Here is an 8,221-nt window from a genome sequence, read left to right on the forward strand (position 1 = left end):
TAAAACAGCCTTTTAATACTGTTTAAGATGTTAGTTACTCCAAAGCTTTAAAATATCAAATCCCTTTGTATAATGCACTGCACATGTAAGTTGTCATTTGTGGTATTTTCATTATGCATTCCTAGACTGCAATAAAACAAACATACTGGAGTAATTATCTATAAAATATACAGTGTTTGTGAATAGAGGACCTCCTCAGTTTGGACACAAAATCGCCTGAAATTTCTTCTATTGTTCTAAAGAAATTTATTGCAAGGTTGTCCCACATCATTAAGCTTAAATTTAACATTTCTTTATGTTGTACTCTTAATTTCTTTTTTCAGTTACTACACAAAGTTCATGATTGTAACTGTGGATGGGAATGTAGATTAGTAAAAAGCTTATTAATGGACTTTAATTAAATTTTACCATCACAGTCCAATAAAACGTTTAGCATAGTGTAGGTGCGGCACCAATTCACTGGTCAATCTCATGTTCACCACTAATCTCAGTATTGAGCAAGACACCGCAGTACTTCATCTTCTTCATTTGGATCAGCTGCATCCATCATAACCTGCAGAGAGCCAGCTAGGTTTTACCAGGACAGAACCAGAACTTAAAATTTAAATGTGTTGATTCTCATCCTGATCACATCACACTCAGGAGAACACGGTTTCACTGAGTGCCATAGATCACTGTCTATATAGGCCAGAAAGAAGTACATAACCTACAGTTCTCAAACTGGATAGTTTCCAAACCTCAGCTGCTCCTGTATGTCCTGTCCATGAAAATCAGGAACAAAGGTGGAGAAAACAGGGACAGATCTACAATCAGTGCATTCCAGGTGCATGTCCAGGGGCCTGTGATGGCATGGGGCCTTTTCACCAATCCCCTACAACCACCTCAATGAAGTAATTGAGTCTCATGCTGAAATCAAAAGTGAAAAATTCTGCACTGCATGTAACAACCCAGTATCTGGATTGTTAAAAATATGATCTACTCTCTGTTAAGGAACACAGTCACCCAGGGATATGTGGGTATCTTAGTCCAACCTTGGGAGAAAATAAGCACACTGGGTGTAATCTTGCTTTATATGTACTCCAATTATACAAACACAGTTCTCACATAGCAATGGCCCTGAATCACCAAATCCTTGAAGCAACTTCCACAAGATAGCAATGGTATATATGGTTATAAGTTTTTCAAATCTCTAATAATCTGTACTTAAACAAAGCGTCAATCTGCCAGTCCTCAGTCTGGGTGGAACATACAAGTGAAGTTCAAGTCTCCCACCATGACATAGACGCCAAGAGGGTTAAAGAATGTGTTTCCTTGATAATTTGCATAAATGCCCATTACCCTTTTCAATAGTGAAGACCACCACCAAAGTCAATGATATACTGTACTGTACAATCCACACAAGTTTGGTGACTTATGCACCAGTACACAGAAGGAGTCTCTATTCTCAATTGCTTTTATTGTTTTAACTTTTGAGTGCACACTTATGGTTATTTTTTTTTTTTTGGAAACATTCATGCATGATTTCCGCAGGCTGTGCAACTAGATGCTGCATATTGAACAAATAACTGTTAAGAATGTTTGTTTTAAGAGGGCAATAAGGCTAGCATTCATTCTTCTGAGATGCCAATTTAAGGAGAAGCAGATTAACAGTGCAGAGTGACATTAAAAGAGTGCTCATTATGCATGTTCATGTTCTTGTCTTTTGCTTTTAACTGTTAAACAGACAGCTAACATTTCATGCTGACAAAAGTCTGCTTACCCATACTAGGGGTAGAAAATCCTACAAAAGATTACATTAGATAGATTACATCAGATGCAACTTTATCAATCCCATAAGGAAATTTAAATGCATATAGTAGCAGAAACATAAAAAACATGAATATAGACTCACTGGACAGGTAATACATGCAATCTATCAATCAAATGATAAATAAATAAATAAATCCATCCATCCATCCATTATCCAACCCTTTATACTACAGGGTCATTGGGTTCTGCTGGAGCAAATCCCAGCCATCACAGGGCGTAAGGCAGGAAACAAACCCTTGGCAGGGCACCAGCCCACCGCATAAATAAATAAATGAATGAATAAACAAATATATAAATAAACTTAATGAATACATCGGGTAGAAGCATTGAATTGTCTAATAACAGAGGACAGAAAAGACCCCCAGTGGCACTTACATAACATTCCATACAATAAAGTCAAACTTAAGAAAACTAAATTCAAATCAACCCCCACCCCCACTGGCCAACAGCCAGAGTAAAACTATTGAGAGTAGTAAAGAGAGAAAGGAGTCTATTCCCCCCATTATAAATGATTATTCTAAAATATTATTGATTAGGTCCTGCCAGGCAAGGTTATTATAGTTAATGAAAACTAAAATCAAAACTGAAACTATTATTAAAAAACATTTTCATAAACTGAAATAAAATAATTAACAAAACCGAAATGAACAACTAAAACTAAATGAAACTATTAAATTAGCTTTAAAGGCTAAATGAAATATAATAATAATTTACTAAAATAATTTTAGCTTTTGTTTTTGAATGAATGTTCCTGCTGTTAGTCTTTAATCCTTGTAACTTTTAATTTTAAAACAGAAAGTAATCCACCTGTACAGTATATATTCATCCAGTAAACGGTGGCTGGTGAAGGATGGTGGGTGTTCACACAGCTTTTGCAGTGACAGAGCAAGCTGAATATGAGCACATAAAGTGTGTGAACAGGCATTGGGCTTCTTTTGTGTTCAGGTTACTTCCCCAGGATATTGCAGCATAGAACACCACACTGGCGACTATGGACTAATAGAACATTTCCAGCAGGTTGTTGCACACATCAAAAGACCAGAATTTCCTTAGCAAGTGCATTCTGCTCTGGTCCTCCTTGTACAGCACTGCTGTGTTGTCAGACTTGTCCAGTTTGTTGTTTATGCGAACCCCCAGATACTTGTAACTCTGCACATCTCCCACGTCCTCTCCTTGAATGGTAACTGGTTTCAGAGGCTTCTTGGCAAGTCCACCACCAGTTCTTTTGTCTTGCTAATGTTGAGTTGGAGGTGGTCCTTCCTGCACTGCAAGACAAAGTCCTCCACAACCTTTTCTGTGCTCTGACTCATCTGCATTATTAAATAGCAAATGATGGAGGAGTCATCTGAAAATTTCTGTAGATGGCAAAAACAAACGTTTTATTGTATTAAATGAAAAGGAGGCATGGTAATCTGTCAATGCAAGGCTAACATGAATCTAGAATGCACAGAACTCAGCATTTTTCACAAACATAATTTCTTGGGTTTCCAATAATTTTTATTATATTTAAAAATATTTTTTTTCTTTGAAGTTTAACATAACAACTGTGTCAGAATGTATTGAATACTTATAAAAATGCTTTTTACTTGAGTACTTTCTCGTGGTGCTGTACACACACCATGTTTTCATGCATATTAATCGGTCAAATACAGTGAATAGAATGCAAATCAACATTACTGATGTATGTGTAAAAAAAACTAGCAAGCAAATTATAAAAAATAATAAGTGGTCATCTTGATAGAAATATCTAATAATCATCATCCAAATGGGAATGAAATTGACTAATTTGAAGAACAAATCTACAATAGAAGAGTAACTGTAGAATATGTACAAAAGAATGCTGCCTGTATGCTGTAGCCTTTGACCCATGTGACCTGAATGAAATTAAGTAAGTTTGTGAATTCTACATTATGCAAAGATTACAACAGACAAGTTATATATTACATAATGTATATAAATTGATACCTTGGCAAATCATGATTTGTCAAATATCATTATTGTTTCACTATAATAATAAAAATCTAATCCCCCTTGAAACAATGTATGCTAATACAAACATTTTCTCTGTTTTATCACTAAATTTCGTGACACTGCCAAATACAGAATACTTTCCAGAAATGTACAGATTATTGACTCATTTGTTTTCAGAGGTGTTGATTGTACTATATAAATTAAAGCTGAAAATAGTTAATATTAATTAATTCTTTCCAGAATAACTACTGAAGCTGTTCTTGCAATCTTTTGTGACTTCCTGCAATTTTTTTTTCTTCATTTTTCTCCCAATTTCATTAAAGGCTAACCTTTGTTTATACTGCTGTTAACAATGGAGGACTCACTTGTATTGTTCCCATACCCAGAATGATAGCCATAAAGACACTAGTTACAAAACACAAGATATCAATGAAGTGAGATTTGGGCAGCTGGATGGTGGTGGGATGATGCACTTGGGTAAATCGTGCTTCATCTTTGGGTTTTCCCATATGGCTCTGCAGCCATATCAACATCAAAGCTCCTCCTTTTCACTTTTCAACTCTTACCCTTCTATCTCTATATCTCTATGCCTCCATCTCTCTGACCCTCTTGATTTCACACTGAATAAACCCCTAGTAGGCAAAGGCATATAAACCCCATTTACCGTTTATTTTTAGGGCAATCCTTGGAACTCATCCCATCCTCTCAGTTGCTTCCTCTAACAGTGACAAGTTTGTTTGCACTCCTGAGCTCCAATTTTTGATTCAAATGGCTAGGCTATCCTGGTTGCACTGTCATCCACAATATACAAGAGGAGTTCCAATACACACTTCCAACTACTTTGCCCCTTCTTATAGACTTTTGCATTCAGAAATTAGCAGAATGTAAAAATCTCATATAGATGAAAGATTCCTCTACTGAACTTCATATGACCTACAGTAGAACAAACATATTAAATAATATCTATCTATACACTGTCTTTCAAATCTATCTATCTATATTATAGAATTTCTCATGTCTGTCTGTGTGCCTGACCTCCTAGCTAGACCAGAATGTTTCTGAGGATTAAAATTCCAACATCAATTTGCATTCGGTACAAGTTGCTTTTCTCCCTATGGCTACATATATATTCTTTTGGAAGTCTAGTTAACTTAACTTGTGTCCCTGAGTTGGCTATGTTAAATTCAGTGTAGCTATGAGTATGAGTGTGCTTAGCAGTGGAATGGTAACTATCTTGATCATAATGCCAACAAGCAGATTTAGAAGTTGGGTGAATGTGTGGGTTGTTGTTTTGACTGTGTGACACTTGACAAGCAATGATCAATATGTGCTTGATGCTAAAGCAAAACAGAATTTTAAATTTCCACATGAATCAAAATCACAATTTATTGCTTTTTGAACAGACTTGAATATCACCATGCATTTTTTCTTATGTCCACAAGGTGGTAGCACTACATTATTAATATTGAATACACCATGTGTGAGCGTGTGTATGTGTGCATGTGTGCATATATATACATACATACATACATACATACATACATACATACATACATACATACATACACAAAATAGAAATTTTACCATGGAAGCAACATGCACTTTTACTACTTGAAGACTTCAGTTGAGTGGTCAGCTTTCCTGTAACAACTGAAGGAGGTTCTTTTTTGTCTCAAAAGGTGGGGAGTAACCTTATCTGGTTTAAACAATGCCTTAAGGAATGTTAGTGTAGGACTTGCTTCTCTGACCTTTTCACATAGTCTCAAATTATAAGCAGCAACATATTTTGAATCATTGTCATGTTTTTGTTTCCAATATTTATGTCTGACTTTTTGTAAGCAAATCCCTCTGCGTCCAGGCCTCTTCCTTAGCTAGCTGTCATCTTTACTAACAGGGATAAGATTAAACATCCGTTCCCAGAAAAGCTGCTCTCTTTCACTCATTTTGTTGGTGGTCCACACATGAGGGCCTGGGTCATATCACTTAAATAGCTATCGTTTGCAGACTGAACATAGTACACTCTCAATTGCCACAATTAGGTAGCTTTCCTGTTTGCTTACTGGTTATTTCTGACGTTATTAGCCTTTTTGATCAGTCACAAAACAATACTTGATTACCTGTCACCTCTTGATTTCTTATGTGTTCTTCCACTGGTCCTATTAATTTCCTTTGACACCTATATTCATTTGGTTCAGTCTAGTTTGGTTTCTGCTGTCTTCCCAACATCTTTTTTAGAGTTTCAAGTAATTGTCAGAACCTGGTACATCTGGGCACCCTTGTACCAAAATGCTTGCCTCCATTGTCCTCTCAGTTGCCTTCAGGTGTCCTTCAAGAGTTTGTTCTTGAAATATGTTTTTACTTTGATCATCTGATTCACCAACATGACTTCATGTCAAGTATGCTGATGTTGTCCAGTACAATTTAATGACTGCTGTTAGGCACTCATCAGCCATGGATAAGAACATATTATGCATGCCTCATTGATATCAGTTTGTATATTATTTGTTTTCTGAATCAATGCTGATTGGACAGTCCCATCATGCAAGGGTTTGGTTTGAAATAATGGTGGATGGTTGACAGGATTACCTCCTAATGGGATGATTGGAGTGTTCTCTTCAAAAGATGTCTTGTAATAAATATTAGCAGGCACTATCTTGCTATTGGGATTAATAAAGTATCTATCTATCTATCTATCTATCTATCTAAAGTGCTGGGATGTGTACAAAATACTCTGAGCACATAATCTCTCAGATGGCAGGGCCATATTGTCATCTTGTATATATCAAGTACAGTCTTCAAGAGCCAGTTAGTGGCTAATAAAGTCCTGAAGCTAAACCAGTGGTTCTCATACTGTGGCCTCCCAGGGGGGAGCAAAATAACAAAAAGGGGGGGCGCGAAGATGTGAAAAAAGAAAAGAAGGATTAAATATATGAAAAATACATCTATTGAAACCAAAACAAATTAACTTAAACTAAATTCTGATATAAATAAATATAGAGTTAGATAAATGGCGATAAATGTTAAGTAGTGTAATGGATGGCCGGCCATTTATCCCGGCCAATACCCCCAAGCCGCCAGGTGGAGCCCTCCTTGCAGCCTGGAGGTCCCCAGAAGACCAGCAGGGCATCATGGACATTGGAGTTTTTATGCAAAGCCCTGCTGGATGCCGTGGGGGCCACAGGAGGGAGCTGCAGGGAGGACCGAGGGCTTCTTCGTGCCCTGTGACCCGGAGGTTTGTCACAGGAAGAGCGACGGACTTCCGGGTTGAAGAAAGGGACTATTTACCCTGACCCGGAAGGAAAAAGGACTTGTGGACTATTGGGCGAAACACTTCCGGGTCAGGAGATATAAAAGGACTATGGGAACTCACAGACAATGAGCTGAGCTGGGTGGAAGGGTGGCAACGCGTCTGGGAGCTGGAGGATTGTATTATTGTGGTTTATTAGTGATTTATATTAGTATTGTGGAGGAGAGTGTGCTTTGTACACTGTGGAAGAAAAATAATGTCGATTTGAGGACTTTTACCTGGTGTCTGGAGTCGTGGACAGGGGTTCAAGGGAGCGAGGACGCCCCTTATCGTTCACAGTAGGTATAATAAAATATGCATCTATGATATATCATTAATTAAAAAAGAACACATTGGCATTAGTGGGCTCCTTTCAAAAAATTGTTAGGGGGCGTGATTAAAACTGTTATGAAAACTTGGGTTGCAAATACTTAAAGGTTGAGAAACGCTGAGCTAAACAATGCATAGTAGCTGATAATGCTACTTACCCTTTACAGATGGCAGACAACCAAATTCCTTTAAACCCAACCTTTTCATAATGTCAACTTAATCCAATTCAGAGATGTTTTTTGTAATCAATAATGACATCAAAGTACATTTACACATTTGACTTAACTACAGGTGAATTTTCAAGTATCCGATATTTAACATTAATTAATTTCTCAGTAGTTAAGGTTGGGATATAAGGTATTAGGCAGCAAGTAAACAATTATTTCTTGAAGGTGATGTATTGGAAGAAGAAATATGAGCAAGTGTAAGGATCTGAGCACCTTTGACAAGGTTCAAACAACGGCTAGATGACTGGGTTTGAGTAGCTCCAAAACAGCAGGTCTTGTGAGGTGTTGGTAGTATGCAGTGGTTAGCATCTACCAAAAGTGGTCCAAGGAGTGAACTGGTGACACGGTCATGCCCGATTCTACAGAAGATCTACTGTTGCACAGACTGCTGAAAAACTTAATGCTGGCCATGAGAGAAAGGTGTCAGAACACATACTGCATTTCAACTTGCTGCATATGTTGGTTTGTAGCTGCAGACTGGTCAGTGAGTGCATGCAGGCCCCTGTCCACCACTAAAAGCACTTACAATGGACATGTGAGCATCAGAACTGGACCTTGGAGAAAATGAAGAAGGTGGCCTGGTCTGATGAATCACATG

Source organism: Polypterus senegalus, chromosome 14 (genome assembly GCF_016835505.1).
Source record: "Polypterus senegalus isolate Bchr_013 chromosome 14, ASM1683550v1, whole genome shotgun sequence".
Classification (NCBI taxonomy): domain Eukaryota; kingdom Metazoa; phylum Chordata; class Cladistia; order Polypteriformes; family Polypteridae; genus Polypterus; species Polypterus senegalus.